Consider the following 16,640-nt stretch of genomic DNA (forward strand, 5'->3'; position numbering starts at 1 on the left):
ACACACATACGCCACACACACGCACACACACGCACACACACAGGCCTGGGCGGACCCTTACTACAATCAGCCCTCTGCTCCTGTCTGCTCCTGTCTGCTCCTGTCTGCTCCTGTCTGCTCCTCTGTTTCTGCTCCTGTCTGCTCCTCTGGTTCTGCTCCTGTGTGTTTCTTTGGTTCTGTGAATATGGGTAAGTTCCACTTCCCTTCCCCTCCCCCACTCCAGTTACACACTGAACACTCTTCGTCCTTCTCTTCTTTGCACACCCCTCCTGCTCCTCCTCTCCTCTTCTTCCTTTCCTCCTTTTGCTCCTTTCCTCCTTCTCTCCTTTTCCTCCCCCTCTCCTTCTCCTCTCCTTCTGTTCCCCTGTTCCTCTCCTTCTCCTCTCTTTCCCCTCCTGCGCCTCTTCTCCTCCTCCTCTTCTTCTCCTCCTGCTCCTCTTCTCCTCCTTCTCCTCCTCTCCTTGTCCTCTTCCTCTCCTCCTCCTCCTCCTCTCCTCGTCCTCCTCCTCTTCTCCTCCTCCTGCTCTTCTCTTCCTCTTATCCTCCTCCTCTCCTCATCCTCCTCCTCTCCTCATCCTCATCCTCTTCCTCTCCTTGTCCTCCTCATCCTCTTCCTCTCCTCGTCCTCCTCCTCTCCTCGTCGTGTGTTCACACTCGTGGTGTTGGTGTGTGAAGCGTCTGATGTGTAGCAGAGTCTTGTTTGTGTGGGGCTGCTGGTGATAGATGTCTCACCATTATCGTTCTGTCTTTTTTCAATAACAATGTTTTGTCAGAAAACATGCATTCCTCCATAGTCTCTCCACAGATCTGACTCGTAACTTGACTTGTCTCCATGGAGATATTCTTAGTTTAATAATAACAATGCTTTACCCTTTAAAAGCCCTGTTTGGGCTTATTATTCTTTAAATGCCCGACTATGATGAATTCAAACTGAATCTGTTTCTGAACCTTTGGAGCTCAGACAATCGGCTGGGCTTTTTGTAAACCTGAGGCTCTGAAGTTTTGCTCTGGACAAGATTTCCTCTGCAGGGTGTCTGGGTGCTTCCTTCGAGACAGGGTGAGGAGCTCAGTCACATGGGAGCTCAGAGTAGAGCCACTGCTCCTCCACGTGTACAAAGGAAGGTCTACGAGAAAATAGATTGAGCAGATCTCACTAAACATGAGATTTAATGATGAAGTCCAGATAGAATTCATATAAAATTCCTATTAAATTTGGTTTGAATTGTTGGGGTAATTTTTATTTGTGGGTTCGGAGACAAACTGGTCCAGATTCTTCTCAGAATGGTTGATTTCAGTGGTAATACGTTTGCTACAGTCTTCCATTCATGTTTTCTGTGTCCATTCTTAAGGATCCTTCCTCCAAAGATCACTTTGTCACACTCCTCTAGAACAGGGGTCCCGAGGGTCATATGCGGTCCTTTAAACCATTTAATCTGGCCCGCCGAACTTGAATAAATTATAGTAATAAACCTTGTTAATGTTTTATTTATCCTGCATTTCTGGCGTTTCCCAGTAGATGCGCACTACAAATAGGTGAGTTTCATTGTTGACAAAAGCGTTCGTTGCATGCTGGGAATTATTTTGGTCGGCAGCAAGAAACACTAATTCAACGTGACAGACGGAGCAAGAAAGCACGTAAAGGGCTTTGATCCCGGTTATTTATCCACTCTAACGGCAGAGGACCCCAGAGGATTCAACCAGAAATTGGTCATAAGCATCGATGGAGCCAAATCACCCTTTTCAACCCCGACAAAAGGTGGACCAAACCAGATTTCTGGTCGGAATCACCAAATACCTGGACAAATATTCACTTCGGCAATATCCACAATGACTTGGTGGAAACTCCTGGGCCATTCACAGCAGAAAAGATGAAAACCTCCAAGAGTCTTGATGTGTTGTTGAACTTGGAGTCCACGGTTTGCTAGGATCTTCTACGTTTGCTCTGCGAATGTTTGAAAGCCGTTTCATTCACCATTAGCGGTTCTTTTCACTTAGAATACGAAAAAGACATTTTCCTTCTTCCGTGCTTCTATTTGTGCATCCGATAATGCAGCAGGAATTTACCATTATTGGGGATAAATACAAAGGTTACACACTGTGTTTGACCGCTACCGTGTTTCTTGCCTCCGACCAAAATATTTCCCAGCATGCAACGTGGGCTTTTAATAACAATGACGTCAGCTGAAACTCGCCTATACATTGAGGTGCATCTTATTATTTTGGCCGCAATGCTTTATGGGAAAGTGTTCTTTCGGCCTATAATGACAGGAGTCATTCTCGGTCGGTGTATTGGGACCATGAGTGAGGCAGACGTGTTCGAGACATAACACTGCACTGTTTCTGTTCTGAAAAATTTGATAAACTTGTAGACCACGTATGATGAAGTCTTCAGGTACACAGAGTCATAACATTCAACAGATCAGAAAATATCATACAGGAAAGATTTAGTTGGGTTTAGGCTTGTACTGGAGAGTTTTACAATCGCACGCTTTGGTCAGTGGAGGTGCGCTAAAGAAAATATGGTGACGGCCACAATTAGGAAAGTATTTCAGAAGTATTTGTCTTTTGGACACATTCGCACTCAACTTTACATTGCAGTAAAGTATTAGTGCATTTACATGGGCCATGACACAAAAAACCCGATCGTAATCGAGATACTGATGTGCATGGAAACACACTCATTATAAACAATGTGCACCAGATCAAATATAACACGCTGCTCGCTGACTGGCACACTGGCACTGTTCCGTCCTTGCGTTGGTCGTTGTTGAGTTTTGGCTCTGAGGACGCACATTGAACAGAAGTAGATCTGCATCTTCTACTGTTTTTGAAATAAAGAGCCAGGAGGAGAGTATGATGAGAAGATCCTGAAGGAGAACAGAACTTTCAGTGTTTTTAAATAGTAACTGTTAGTAATAAAAAAAAGTATTTTAATAATTTAACTTTCAGAGTTTTAGAAAGACAGGTATTTTGTTGTGATGTTTTGTAGTGACTTTCAATTGAAATTCAAGCTCAGGTTTTCTACATATCTCATGTTATTATTTTCTCTCCACTCCATCCATCTGCTCCTGTCTGGCCCTTCCGTTAAATTTTTGAACCCTGTGTGGCCCCTGAGCCAAAAAGTTTGCCCACCCCTGCGCTAGAATGTAGTTAAAATGGAAAAATATTTACTTATTCTTTATTGTGTAATGACTTTTATTTGATTAAAATGCATTTTACTGCTTAAATTTAATTTGTTAAAATGAAGCTGCCATACATTGTGGGTAAGGATCCAAAGGTGCATTCTTGGTAAATAAACTAAACACAGGAGTGGAGTGTGGAGGACATAAGGACTTCACCCAGGGGCTATTCATGAAAATTGTGCACTTCTGGAAAAGTTTTAGATTTTTGGCAGGTTGTTAGATACAGGCCTAAGATTTTCAAAAATCCATGGATACAAGTTTGGGTGCCCCCTAGTGGCCAGTACATAAAATTCAAAATGGCCCCTGCCAAACAAGAAAAGGCCCAGAGTACCAGAGAGGCTCCAGGGGCCCACCCTGACTAGTCTGACCCAGGGAAGGCTCAATGTCTCTGGATGTAACACCAGGAATGGCCCCTGGAGCCTCTCTGGTACTCTGGCTTCAGCACATTAACCCGAACCCTCCGGTGAGGGGAGACTCCTGGTCCTCTACCCAGGGACAGTGAGCTTTCCCTGGGGTAGACTAGTCAGTTCAATTCAATTAAATTAGTTTATTGTTAGTTTTCATATGAAACATATGACAAATTGAAATTGTCTTCTTCTAAATTAATAATAATAATAATAATATTAATAATAATAATAATAAATGGAAAAGTCCAAGTTTTCTTCTTTAGGAAGACTCAGATTCCTTCTTCCTGGTTTCTGGCAGCTTGGTGGTTAGAGAGGGGAGAGAGTTCAGCATCCTAACAGCCTGGTGGATGAAGCAGCTCCCATACCTCCTCCCGGGGGGCAGGAGGCTGAACAGATTGTGTGCAGGTTGAGTTGCATCACTCACAGTCAGGCTGACTGAGCCAGAGCACCAGGGATGCTCCAGGGGCGACTCCTGGTGCTACACACACTCAGAGACACCTTCCCTATGTCAATCTCGTCATGCTGAGCCTCTGGAACCTCCTCTGGTATTGCGTCGGCCGTGGAGAGTCATGGATCGACTACGACTACGACTACTACTACTACTATTACTACTACTATTACTTTACTACAACAATGACTACTACTACTATAACTACTACTACTATTACTATTACTACTACTATTACTGCTACTATTACTACTACTGCTACTACTTCTACTTCTACTACTATTATTGCTGCTACTACAACTACTACTACTGCTGCTACTACCACTACTACTGCTGCTACTGTTACTACTACTACAGTAACTATTACTGATGCTGCTACTACTACTAGTACTGCTACTACTACAACAACTACTACTACTACTACTACTGCTGCAAGTACTTACTACCGCTACTACTACTATGACTACTACTGCTACTACCACTACTACTACACTACTACTATACTACTACTACTACTACTACTACTACTACTACTACTACTACTACTATTACTACTACTACTTCTACTACTACTGCTGCTGCTGCTGCTGCTGCTGCTACTACTACTATTAATACTAGTAGTAGTACTAATATTGCTGCGGCTACTACTACTGCTACTATTACTACTGCTACTACTACTACTACTTCTACTCCTACTACTATTATTGCTGCTACTACTACAACTACTACTACTGCTGCTACTACCACTACTACTACTGCTACTACTACTGCTGCAACTACTTACTACTACTGCTACTACTACTATGACTACTACTGCTACTACCACTACTACTGCGCTACCAATACTACTACTACTACTATTACTACTACTACTGCTGCTGCTGCTGCTGCTACTACTATTACTACTGCTGCTACTACTACTACTGCTACTACTACAACAACAACTACTACTACTACTGCAACTACTTACTACTACCACTACTACTACTATGGCAACTACTGCTACTACCAATCCTAGTACTACTACTGTGCTACCAATACTACTACTCCTGCTAATACTACTTCTGCTATTACAACTATTACTACTACTGCTGCTGCTGCTGCTGCTGGTGCTGCTGCTACTACTACTACTGCCACTATTACGACTACTGCCACTATTACTACTACTACTACTACTACTGCCACTATTCCTAATACTACTATTACTACTACTACTTCTACTATTACTATTACTACTACTGCTACTACTACTACGACTATTACTACTGCTAGTAGCACTACTATTGCTACAATTACAACTATTACTACTGACCTACTACTACTATTACTGTTGCTACTACTACTACTAGTACTACTACTGCTGCTTCTACTAGTAGTAGTACTACTACTCCTACTACTACTACCACTACCTCTACTACTAACATTACTACTACTGCTAGTACTACTATGACTATTACTACTGCTACTAGTACTACTACTGCTGCAACTGCAACTACTAGTACTATTACTATGGCCCTACTACTACTACTACTACTACTACTACTACTACTACTAGAACTAATACTGCTGCTGCTGCTGCTACTACTACTACTACTATTTCTACTGCTACTGCTACTACTGATGCAACAACTTACTACTGAAACTACTACTACTACTACTACTACTACTACTTCTACTACTTCTACTATTACCATTACTACTACTGCTATTACTACTACGACTATTACTACTGTTAGTAGTACTACTACTTCTACAACTACAACTACAACTACTACTACTACTGACCTACTACTACTACTACAGCTACCGCAGAACGGATCCGCATCGGAGTTCACTTGCACATCGCCGCGGATCAGCAACGGATCCGCCGCGCGGATACGCAGCGGATCAGCCGCGCCTCCGCCGCGGATCCGTCAAAATAAGCCCGGATTCAGAACCGGGTTATCTGCCGCGGATCTGCCGCGGATCTGTTTATTGTGTCGTTAGGAGCCTAAATATGCTTCAGATTTAATACTGATCCACTTCCTACTGACCTAAATACACACCAGCAGCATTTGCATTGTAATTGTACATAAAACTTTTACAGCAAGTATTAAAACTAGGATATAAAGGCTTAAATTTAAAAACATAAACTTAAACAATTTCAAAGTTGGATCAGTGATATCCTATCACTAAATCTCATTAGTTAAGAAAAAAAGAAACTTTTTTTTTTTTTTTTACATTGTAAACAATATTTATTTAAATCATTAATTAGAAATCTTAGGACATGAATAATCATTATTAATGTTATAGGACTTATATACCCTTTGAGTTAACCAATGCTTCATTCTTAATATGAAAATGACAATTTACAGTTTTTACTAAAAATAATTCAAGTTAAGCAAAGTTTTTGTTTTTTTTTAAATGGCAAAAAACAAATATAAGCTATATGAGTAAAAGCCTGGACAGATGAGACAGAGTGTAGCCATACCATACTGTTCAAACTCAAACTTAACTTGTGTTTACCACCACAGAACAATTAGACGGATGGTTGTTCTTATAGTGTGCAGTGTGGGAGCTTCAGAGCCACTGTCTTTAGCTTCAGTCTGAGGCAGAGGTTTTGAGGCAGAGGTGCAGTGAGTCTGGCTCCTCTTCAGTCCTACTGGTGAAGATCCAGTCTGTCAGTGTCCAGCTCTGGGCTTCCCCTTTCTCACAGCATCTGAAATGACACCAGTGTGTATTAAACACCCCATTACACCTCTTATTCTTGTAAGGAGTTAGAGTTCAGGTTTGTGAAGAACATTGTAAGTCATGACAGTGGCTGTGTGATTTGAACATGAAAGGTAAACACTTGTTGGAGAGATCTGTGCACTTACAGAGGGTCAGTCTTTAAGCTCCACCACAGCATGTTCTGAAAGAAACAATATGCACAACAACAGGTGTGATTATAATGTGCATATGTTTAGTTATGAAAGTTAATAAAAGTAGGATAATACAGTAAACTTACAGAGGGTCTGTCTCTACATTTTTGGAACTTGGCCCAGCAGAGGGAATTCTGTAAAACATCAAATAAGAGAAACACAAATATCAGTTTGGATCATTTCAGGCCCCAGTGTTTAATCCAAGTGCAGTATTTACCTCCAGAGGGTCTTTATCATGCTGTTATGTCCATCTTCTTATTAACCATAGTATATTCTGAAACAGAGATGAAAAACATGATTTAACTCATAGGAAATACTTTAGCGCAGTAAAACTGAACTCTTTTGTTTTAGTATAAGCCTGAGTATGAACATGAGACGTATTTCACTGCTGTTAATACACAATACTCTACTACATTTACTTTTACCACAACATTTAAAATATAATAATCAATTTATGATGGTGTTCAGAGTCAATATCAGTGTAATATAGATGTGACACATTAGTGTTCATGTCAACATCTCTCACTGAAAGTCTGAAGCACCGTCTCAAGTTAGAGACAAAGTCAGATCTGACTCCAAACTAAATCTTCACTGTCACAAAAATCATTAAAAGTACTTAATTCTGATCAGTGTGCAGGGCTCCTGATGGGGACATTCAGCAGAAGGACAGGGGCTCCTGATGTCATCTGGTTGGTTAGCTAACATTAGCTGTTGTTAAAAGTTGTGCTTTTTATTACGTTACGTTATTGTATTATGGCACGTTGCGTTAAATTATTGTATTAAGGCACTGACATGACTGCACTTTAGTCTCAACTCAACAGTCAACACTCTAGTCTACACACAAATAATAATTATCTCTGGTTAAAAAACACAACCAGATCAGACACCGGTGTCACCGTCGCTCCACAGCCGAAGGGAGAGCGCCGAGAGCGGCGTCCAGCCAGAGCCGAGCCCGTTAAACACGACCAATGATCACGGAGCAGAATTACAATTCTGTGATCGTAAAAATATACAAGAATATAAGTAGCTTTATATAAAAATAGTATTTAGACTGGGATCTACCTCAAGAGATGGAGTTATCCTGACTCCTGACCTCACATCGTCTTCATCACGTCAGCTGCTTCTGTCGCTAACTTTCCTACTGCGCTCGTCAAAACTGATAAAACACACAGAGTCACAGATGTACAGACACCACAATATAACGTTAACGTTATGTACATTAATGATGACTAATACAATTAACTTTTAAACTATTACTTACAGTGAAATCCACAGACAACAGGTGGATGTTGTTTCTTTCTCTCAGGTTCTGATAACGGCTGAGTCAGTGGCGCGTCCGCGCAGCGAATCCGAACCGGGTTACCCGCGGATCCGCGCATTGATAGTACAAATCATTGTGTCAAAAACAAAGTGTTGTGTTAAAAGTACGTTCACAGTGTGGATCTAAGATGATTTAACCGCAGATTCTCTCTGTAACAGCAGGCCATCCAAGGGTTAGGGTTAGCAACAGTCAGAATGCGAATACGGAACAAATACGCAGCGGATCCGCAAAGCGGACGGACTGTGGGGCGGATTTGGCGGACCGAAAGCGGATCCGCTGCGGATCCTGATGCTAGTAGGGGTGCTCCCTGGGCAGTTCTGTATCATGTGAAAGAGCCCAGATCCACATAGACTGTTAATTAGTGCTTTGAAATGTACTTTTGAAATCCTTGCGTTTGCCGTGGTCAGCCTGTACAGAAGGTAAAAACAAGCAGCTAAACGCGCCCAGTCAAGTTTGATTGACTTTCCCATTGAGAGACACAAGAGCCTGTACGTTCCGCTAAAGCTGCCGGTGGAGTCGCCTTCGCGTTGACACGCGACTGTGGTTTCGCGAGGTGAAGTGCTAGCAGATCGTCACTCGTCAAATTCCGACGTTTAACTGAACCCCAACAGTGACGTACGTCGTTCATCACACATAATTTGAACAAATTCACGTTCAAGTTCTTGATTTACAAAAGTGTTGCGTTCAGTTCAAAGTTCACTGAAAAATGAACGTGTTCAATGAACGCGTTCTTTTGAACTCGTTCATGCACAACACTGCTGCTACTACTACTACGACTATTACTACTGCTAGTAGTACTACTACTGCTACAACTACAACTACTACTGCTACTGACCTACTACTACTACAGCTACTATTACTGATGCTACTACAACTACAACAACTACTACTACTACTACTACTACTGTTGCTAATGTTACTACTACTATTGGTATTACTGCTGCTACTACTAGTAGTACTACTGCTACTACCACTACTACTACTACTAGTTCCACTATTACTACTGCTACTAGTACTACAACTGCTCCAGGTACAACTATTACTACTACTACTGTGCTATCAATACTACTACTACTACTATTACTACTGATGCTACTACTGCTACTACGACTATTACTATAACTATTAAAAGTACTTCTGCTGCTGCTACAGCTACTACTACTACTACTACTACTACTACAACTACTATAATAATACTACTACTACTACTGATGCTACTTCTACTACTACTACTTCTACTACACCCACTACTGCTACTACTACTACTACTACTACTACTACTGCTACTACTTCTACTATTACTACTGCTTCTAATGCTACTACTGCTGCAACTACAACTGCGACTCCTAGTACTGCGCTACTACTACTGCTATTACTAATGCTACTACTACTGCGACTACTACTGTTGCTGCTGCTGCTACTACCCATCTCTAAGAGCACCCATCTCTAAGAGCACCCATCTTTAAGAGCACCCATCTTTCAGGTCACACCCATCTCTAAGGGCCTGGCTCCACTGCACGCATCAGTGTTTACGCACATAACCTCGTAAAACCACAGCCGCGCGTCAACACAAAGGCGACTTCACCGGCAGCTGCAGCAGGACGTACACGCGCAGCACTGGTTCTGTGTTTGTTAATGGGAAAACCGATCAAACTTGACTGGGCACGTTTAGCTGCTTGTATCAGGTCCACAGTGAAACTAACATCAGAACAGGCTTGTATTTACCTTCTGTACACGGCAAATGTGAGGATTTCAAAAGTAAATTTTAAAGCACTAATTAACAGTATTTCTGGAGCTTGGCTCCTTCACACAACACAGAACTGCCCCAGGAGCACGATGTGCTCATGATGTAAACACACACATACAACCAAAGATTCATGCTCTCTCTGAAATTTGATGGGGATATGCGCCTACGCTAGCATAGAGTGTCAAAAAATAGGATGGATTCTATTTTCTGAAATCTACGCGCACATGATGCACTCCTCCATACGCACGTGCAGCGGAGCCGCCCTCATTCACTTTCCATGCATTCTAAAAGTTACATGTCCAAAAGCTGCAGATTTTACGCTCGCGTAGGGCGAAATACGCATGTAGTGGAGCCAGGCCCTTACGCGCGTAATCAAGTGCAGTGGAGCCAGACCCAAGTCATGTGGACACGTGTTTTGAGCGTCCTGCAAGCGGCATGTCTTAGGGTGTCAGCAAGGTGCGAATCTGGAAAATCCCACTCTAGATGTGTGTGCAAGGCGTCAGCGTCAGAAGCTGAAAATGCTGAACTTTTCAGATGTGCCGCGTCAACCAATCAGGGACGAGTATCCAGAGATGTAGCAACGTTATTATCAGGAAGAAAGAGAAAGACCCGAGAACCAGAGCGAGAGCCACATAGAACAGCATATTTAGCACAGCAGAAATATATATACCACAATCACAGAGTGGATTACCAGGACTACACCAGAACCAGACCAGGACTAATCCAGGACTAGACCGGGACTAGACTGGGACTAAACCAGGACTGAACCAGTGTCATTAGCTGAGTATACATATATATATGCCGCAGTCATCGAGTCGATCTCCTCCGCTGTTTTATGTTATAAAAACACTAAAGTCTGTCTCAGTCTGGTCTGCCATATTTTCGGGAAAAGAGCGAGAGTGGGTACTTGTTTCCAGGGCAATGGACGCGAGTCAAGTATTTTTCTCCTGTTCATCCATAGCGTCAAAGACGTGCATCGGGGGCGTCTAAACTCAAATGCGAAGGTGTCCAAATAGAGGTGTTTAGGGCGTTTTTTGACCCTCTGGTCTGAACAGCCCTTAAGAGTGTCCCATCTCTAAGGGCGTGCTCATCTCTAGGGCACACCCATCTCTGAGGGAGCACCCATATCTAAAAGCACCCATCTTTAAAAGCACTCATCTCTAAGCACACCCATCTCCAAGGGCGCCCTCATCTCTTAGAGCACCCCCCTTTAAGAGCATCCATCTCTAAGGGCACCCACCTCTATGAACACCCATCTCTAAGTGCCCTCATTTCCAAGAGCACCCATCTTTAAACTTAGCCATCTCTAAGTGCGCACCCATTTTTAAGGGCACACCCATCTCTGACGGAGCCCCCATATGTAAAGGCACCCATCTCTAAGCGTACCCAAATCTAAGGGAGCACTCATCTCTAAGGGTGCATCCATCTCTAGGGGTGCGCCCATCTCTAAATGCGCCCATCTCTCAGGGAGCACCCATTCAGCCCCCTGCCTGAGGGGTTTGTCCTGCACCATCATTTTCACACTGTTTTATTGTAACACTCTGTTCTTCCTCTTGCTCACGTTCACTGCAGGTTCATATTTCACAGGTGAACGGTAAATATTGATTTTTGGCCTGTGACCTGGACGTCATTCATCACATGACCCTCAGTGGTCTCCATGAAGAGAACCTGCTCAGTGTTCTGGTCAGTGATCAGACGGGTGTCTGTGCTGCATTTTTGGGACGTTTATGGTAACTGCCGTAAGTGTAGGTTTAAATCTGCTCTGTTTATGAAACTTCAATCTAAAAAATATTCTCCCTACGTACAGTACAACTGATTTTGTATTCTTGTATTTTTCAGCAGGGCTCTTCTTCTACTCATCTGAAGAGTGCAAACACCCATAGGTCTCGCCATGACACAGCAGAAGACCAAGGTTTTGGTGCAGTTCTCCCTGTAGGTTTCAGGGTGGCCTGCACTCCCTGTAGAGGTATTTGTTTTATGTGTGTAGTCACTTTCTTACAGTGCTGTGTTTAGATTTGTCCAGAGTATATTTTGGGGGAAAAAAGATTTCCTTTTTATTATTTAGTTGACCTCCTTCCTCCCTTCAGAGCAGGGCTTTCTGCAAACATGGCTGAAGAATTAGTTCTTAAAGCTCTGGTGTTACATATATAGATCACAATGTTACCTTTTATTGTTCTGAATACATCCATCCATCTATCCATTTTCGTCCACTTATCCGGGGCCGGGTCGCGGGGGCAGCAGCCTAAGCAGGGACTCCCAGACTTCCTTCACCCCAGACACGTCCTCCAGCTCCTCCGGAGGAGCAGCGGCTCTACTCCGAGCTCCTCCCGTGTGACTGAGCTCCTCACCCTATCTCTAAGGGAGCGCCCAGCCACCCTGCGGAGGAAACTCATTTCGAGCGCTTGTATCCGCGATCTCGTCCTTTCGGTCACTACCCAGAGCTCATGACCATAGGTGAGAGTAGGAACGAAGACTGACCGGTAAATCGAGAGCTTCGCCTTTCGGCTCAGCTCCCGCTTCACCACAACAGTCTGATACAGCGATGGCATCACTGCCGAAGCTGCACCGATCCGCCTGTCAATCTCACGTTCCGTCCTTCCCTCACTCGTGAACAAGACCCCGAGATACTTGAACTCCTCCACTTGAGGCAGGGACTCTCCACCCACCCAGAGAGGGCAAGCCACCTTTTTCCGGTCGAGAACCATGGCCTCAGACTTAGGAGAGCTGATCTTCATCCCAGCCGCTTCACACTCGGCTGCAAACCGCCCCAGTGCACATTGCAGGTCCTGGTTTGATGAAGCCAACAGGACAACATCATCCGCAAACAGCAGAGATGAGATCCTGTGGTCCCCAAACTGGACCGAACACAACTCCTGCTCCGGTCATACAGGGACTGGACAGCCCTTAGCAAAGGGCCCCAGACCCCATACTCCCAGAGCACCCCCCACAGGACACTACGCGGGACACGGTTGAATGCCTCCTCCAAGTCCACAAAGCACATGTGGACTGGTTGGGCAAACTCCCATGAACCCTCGAGCACCCAATGGAGAGTGTAGAGCTAGTCCAGTGTTCCACGGCCAGGACGAAAACCACACTGCTCTTCCTGGATCCGAGGTTCGACTATCGGCCGGATTCTCCTCTCCAGTACCCTGGCATAGACCTTACCGGGAAGGCTGAGGAGTGTGATCCCCCTATAGTTGGAACACACCCTCCGGTCCCCTTCTTATACAGAGGGACCACCACCCCGTTCTGCCAGTCCAGAGGTACTGTCCCCGACTGCCACGCGATGTTGAAGAGGCGTGTCAGCCAAGACAGCCCCACAACATCCAGAGACTTAAGGTACTCAGGACGGATCTCATCCAACCCTGGAGCCTTGCCACCAAGGAGCTTTCCAACCACCTCAGTGACTTCAGCCAGAGTGATGGATGAGTCCACCTCCGAGTCCTCAGCCTCGGCTTCCTCCTCAGAAGACGTGACAGTGGGATTGAGGAGATCCTCAAAGTATTCCTTCCACCGCCGGACAACGTCCCCAGTCGAGGTCAGCAGCTCTCCCCCCACACTGTAAACAGTGTTGGTGAAGGACTGCTTCCCCCTCCTGAGGTGCTGGACGGTTTGCCAGAATCTCTTTGAGGCCGTCCGATAGTCCTTCTCCATGGCCTCCCCGAACTCCTCCCAGCTCCGAGTTTTTGCCTCCGCAACCACACGGGCTGCAGCACGCTTGAAGTCCCCCAGGAGAACAACGGAGTCCCCGGTCGGTGCACTGTCTAGTACCCCTCCCAAGGACTCCAAGAAGGCCGGGTACTCTGCACTGCTGTTCGGCCCCTAGGCCGACACCACAGTGAGAGAATTGTCCCCGACCCGAAGGCGCAGGGACGCGACCCTCTCGTTCACCGGGGTGAACTCCAACACACAGTGGCTGAGCTGTGGGGCAATGAGCAGGCCCATACCAGCCCACCGCCGCTCCCCGCGGCCAATGCCAGAGAAATGGAGAGTCCAGCCCCTCTCAAGGAGTTGGGTTCCAGAGCCCAAACTGTGCGTGGAGGTGAAGCTGACTATATCTAGTCGGTAACGCTCAACCTCCCGCACAAGCTCAGGCTCCTTCCCCCCCAGCGAGGTGACATTCCATGTCCCCAGAGCTAGTCTCCATGTCCGGAGACCCAGTCATTGAGGCCCCCGCCTTCGACTGCCGCCCAGATCTCTTTGCACCGGCCCCATATGGCTCCTCCCGCGGGTGGTGGGCGGCCCCACGTCGCTCCTTCGGGCTGAGCCCGGCCGGGCCCTGTGGGGGAAGGCCCGGCCACCAGGCGCTCACTGGCAAGCACCCACCCCAGGCCTGGCTCCAGGGTGAGGCCCCGGTGACGCCAATCCGGGCGACGTAACTGACCTCTGTGTGTGACTCATCATATGGGACTTATGAACCTGTTTTCCTTGGGTGACCCTACCAGGTTCTCCCGGGATCATTCGGGCACTCAAACCCCTCCACAACGATAAGGTGACGATTCAAGGAGGGGCGACGGTTCAAGGAGGGAGGAATACAATAAATTAATAAAACATGTTTTTTAATGAAACTACTGCACTTCACATCAGCTTTGTGAAGTTACGTACAGTTTTGTATGTTTTTTGTATATTTATGGAGAATTGTGGTGTCGGAGCATGGATGACGTGGGCTTGTGGGCGGAGCCTTGCACTTTGAATAGGGGCCTGGGAGAGATGGCTAAAATACTGAAGCATAAATCCAGATGAATATGAATAACAGACAGCAGTAATGTAGATACCATCTAGTGGTGATATGTAAGAATACAACAGGGGCGGCCAAACTCTTTTAACTTTAAATGTTGAATATGGCTTGCTGTAAGATGAATGGCAGAAGACTAGTGGACAGGGTTAGGAGGGTCTCACAGGCTCCTCTGTTGGTTTCAGGCATCAGAAGACGATGAGACAGTCTAAGTGTGGGCACAACCGTTTGATTCAGTCATTTATTAGAGCATGGATTTGTGTCTTGCTCCAGAACAGATGTATTGTATTTAGCTCTTGTGGTCAAAATAAGTGCTGTGGACTGTCTGCATCTGCATCTATAGAGTTTTATTGTCTGAGTATTGGGAAGTGTGCTTTAACATGCTAGTTGTTGCATGCTAGCATACTTTACTGTGAAAACAAAACACCGTTCTGGTTTCTGAAGCAGCACTTACAAACTCATCAGGATGAGTAAATAGGATGCTCTGAATGCGTACGATAAGTGAGGAATAACGTTGAACCACTGCAAACTGTTTACAAGACACAAATGTACAGATTTGTAGGTGTGCAAGAATAATAATAATATAATGCTACGACATAAGCTGGGGTGTACCGTTGTTTGGAGTATGAGAGGCAGAGGCAGACACACTGGACCAAACAAAGGAGCTGCAGCCCCTCCGCACAGTCTGGGATCTGACTGAAAATACTAAGTAATGTCTGTAATTTTCTGAATGAAATCCCTATTCTACACTGGGATTATGGTCATACAGGCTGGGTAGGCCTCAGAGTTTAGTGTTCTGTTCTGATTTTGCTTTCAAAGGTTTCAGGCTATGGCAGATGTCTCTGTGATAATAGCAATAAAGCAATTCAAATCCAAATTATCTCTTTTGAATGGGGAAAGGTCGTCTGTGGGTCAAATCAGGAAGGAAATGTTTGTCTGAAGCCCATGTGCACTTGGCTTACCCCCCTCTTTGTCTCCTTCAGGCCTATCTCACATGTGTTAGGCCTACATGAGCCACTGAGGACTGGAGGGATCGACAGAGGGCGCATCTCATTTCTCTTTCCCCACTTTCTTTTCCTTAATTCCTCTTCTTGATCATCCATTTTTCAGCTGTCAGTCAAATGCATCATATTAAGTGGTGTCCTCAGCTCAGAGGAGGCAGGAGAAGGAAAAAACAGAGGAAACCTGAGTGAGGATTCAAGAGGAAGATATCAGATAAAATAATTGCCTCTCAGTGAGGAGTTTGTTTTGTCACAAGTGCAGGGACATGTTATGTAATCCTGAATGTGACATTAAAACTCATTTAAAAATATCCTAAAACCATAGACTGCATATATAAATGGACAGAGCTAATGCGCTATCTGCTGTGTTCCAAACAGGAAGTTCTCATGTGACTCTTCTGGCTCCTTCTGACTCCTTCCCATTGGAATGTTGTGGCTCCTCTCTCTGTAACGGCTGCTGTGAGCCTTGTCATTTTGGTCTTAAAATATTCATATTAATCTGCTCTACATGATCCTGGTGTTTTTATTTCCACTATTTTGGCTGTAAAAAAAAAGCTTCTCTCTCTTCTCTGCTCCTCTCTCCTGTGCTCCTCTTTCTCTGCTTCTCTCTCCTCTGCTCCTCTCTTTTTTCTCTGTCTCCTCTGTGGGTGGGACTTCGTCACTCATTTCCTGCAGAATCTAGGAGAGGAATCAAAGAGAAGGAAGCGAGGAAAGCGAAATGAGATGCGGCCAGAGTGTAGCAGTAGCAGCAGCAGCAGAATGTGCTCCAGCTCAGCGCTTCCTCCATGTCGGCTACGCGCTGTAGGACAGGCCTGTGTAGGGTCATGTTTGGTTCCACAGGCAGGCTGAATGATCAAAGTACATTTTTTATTTTATTTTTTTTACGTTTTTTCAATGTA

At 44.9% G+C, this 16,640-nt stretch overlaps 1 long non-coding RNA gene across 1 annotated transcript; it reads right to left on the reverse strand.

Moving 5' to 3' along the window:
* Nucleotides 1-5,997: 5,997 nt before the first annotated feature.
* LOC129409813 (uncharacterized) lies at nucleotides 5,998-7,428 on the reverse strand. Its single transcript, XR_008632591.1, has 4 exons — nucleotides 7,155-7,428; nucleotides 7,024-7,071; nucleotides 6,893-6,927; nucleotides 5,998-6,735 (listed from the first exon to the last, which is right to left on the reverse strand). It is a non-coding gene; the product is annotated as an uncharacterized LOC129409813 (long non-coding RNA).
* Between the last annotated feature and the right edge of the window lie 9,212 nt (nucleotides 7,429-16,640).

Source organism: Boleophthalmus pectinirostris, unplaced genomic scaffold (assembly GCF_026225935.1).
Source record: "Boleophthalmus pectinirostris isolate CB_2022bp ecotype Guang Dong unplaced genomic scaffold, ASM2622593v1 HiC_scaffold_20, whole genome shotgun sequence".
NCBI lineage: Eukaryota > Metazoa > Chordata > Actinopteri > Gobiiformes > Gobiidae > Boleophthalmus > Boleophthalmus pectinirostris.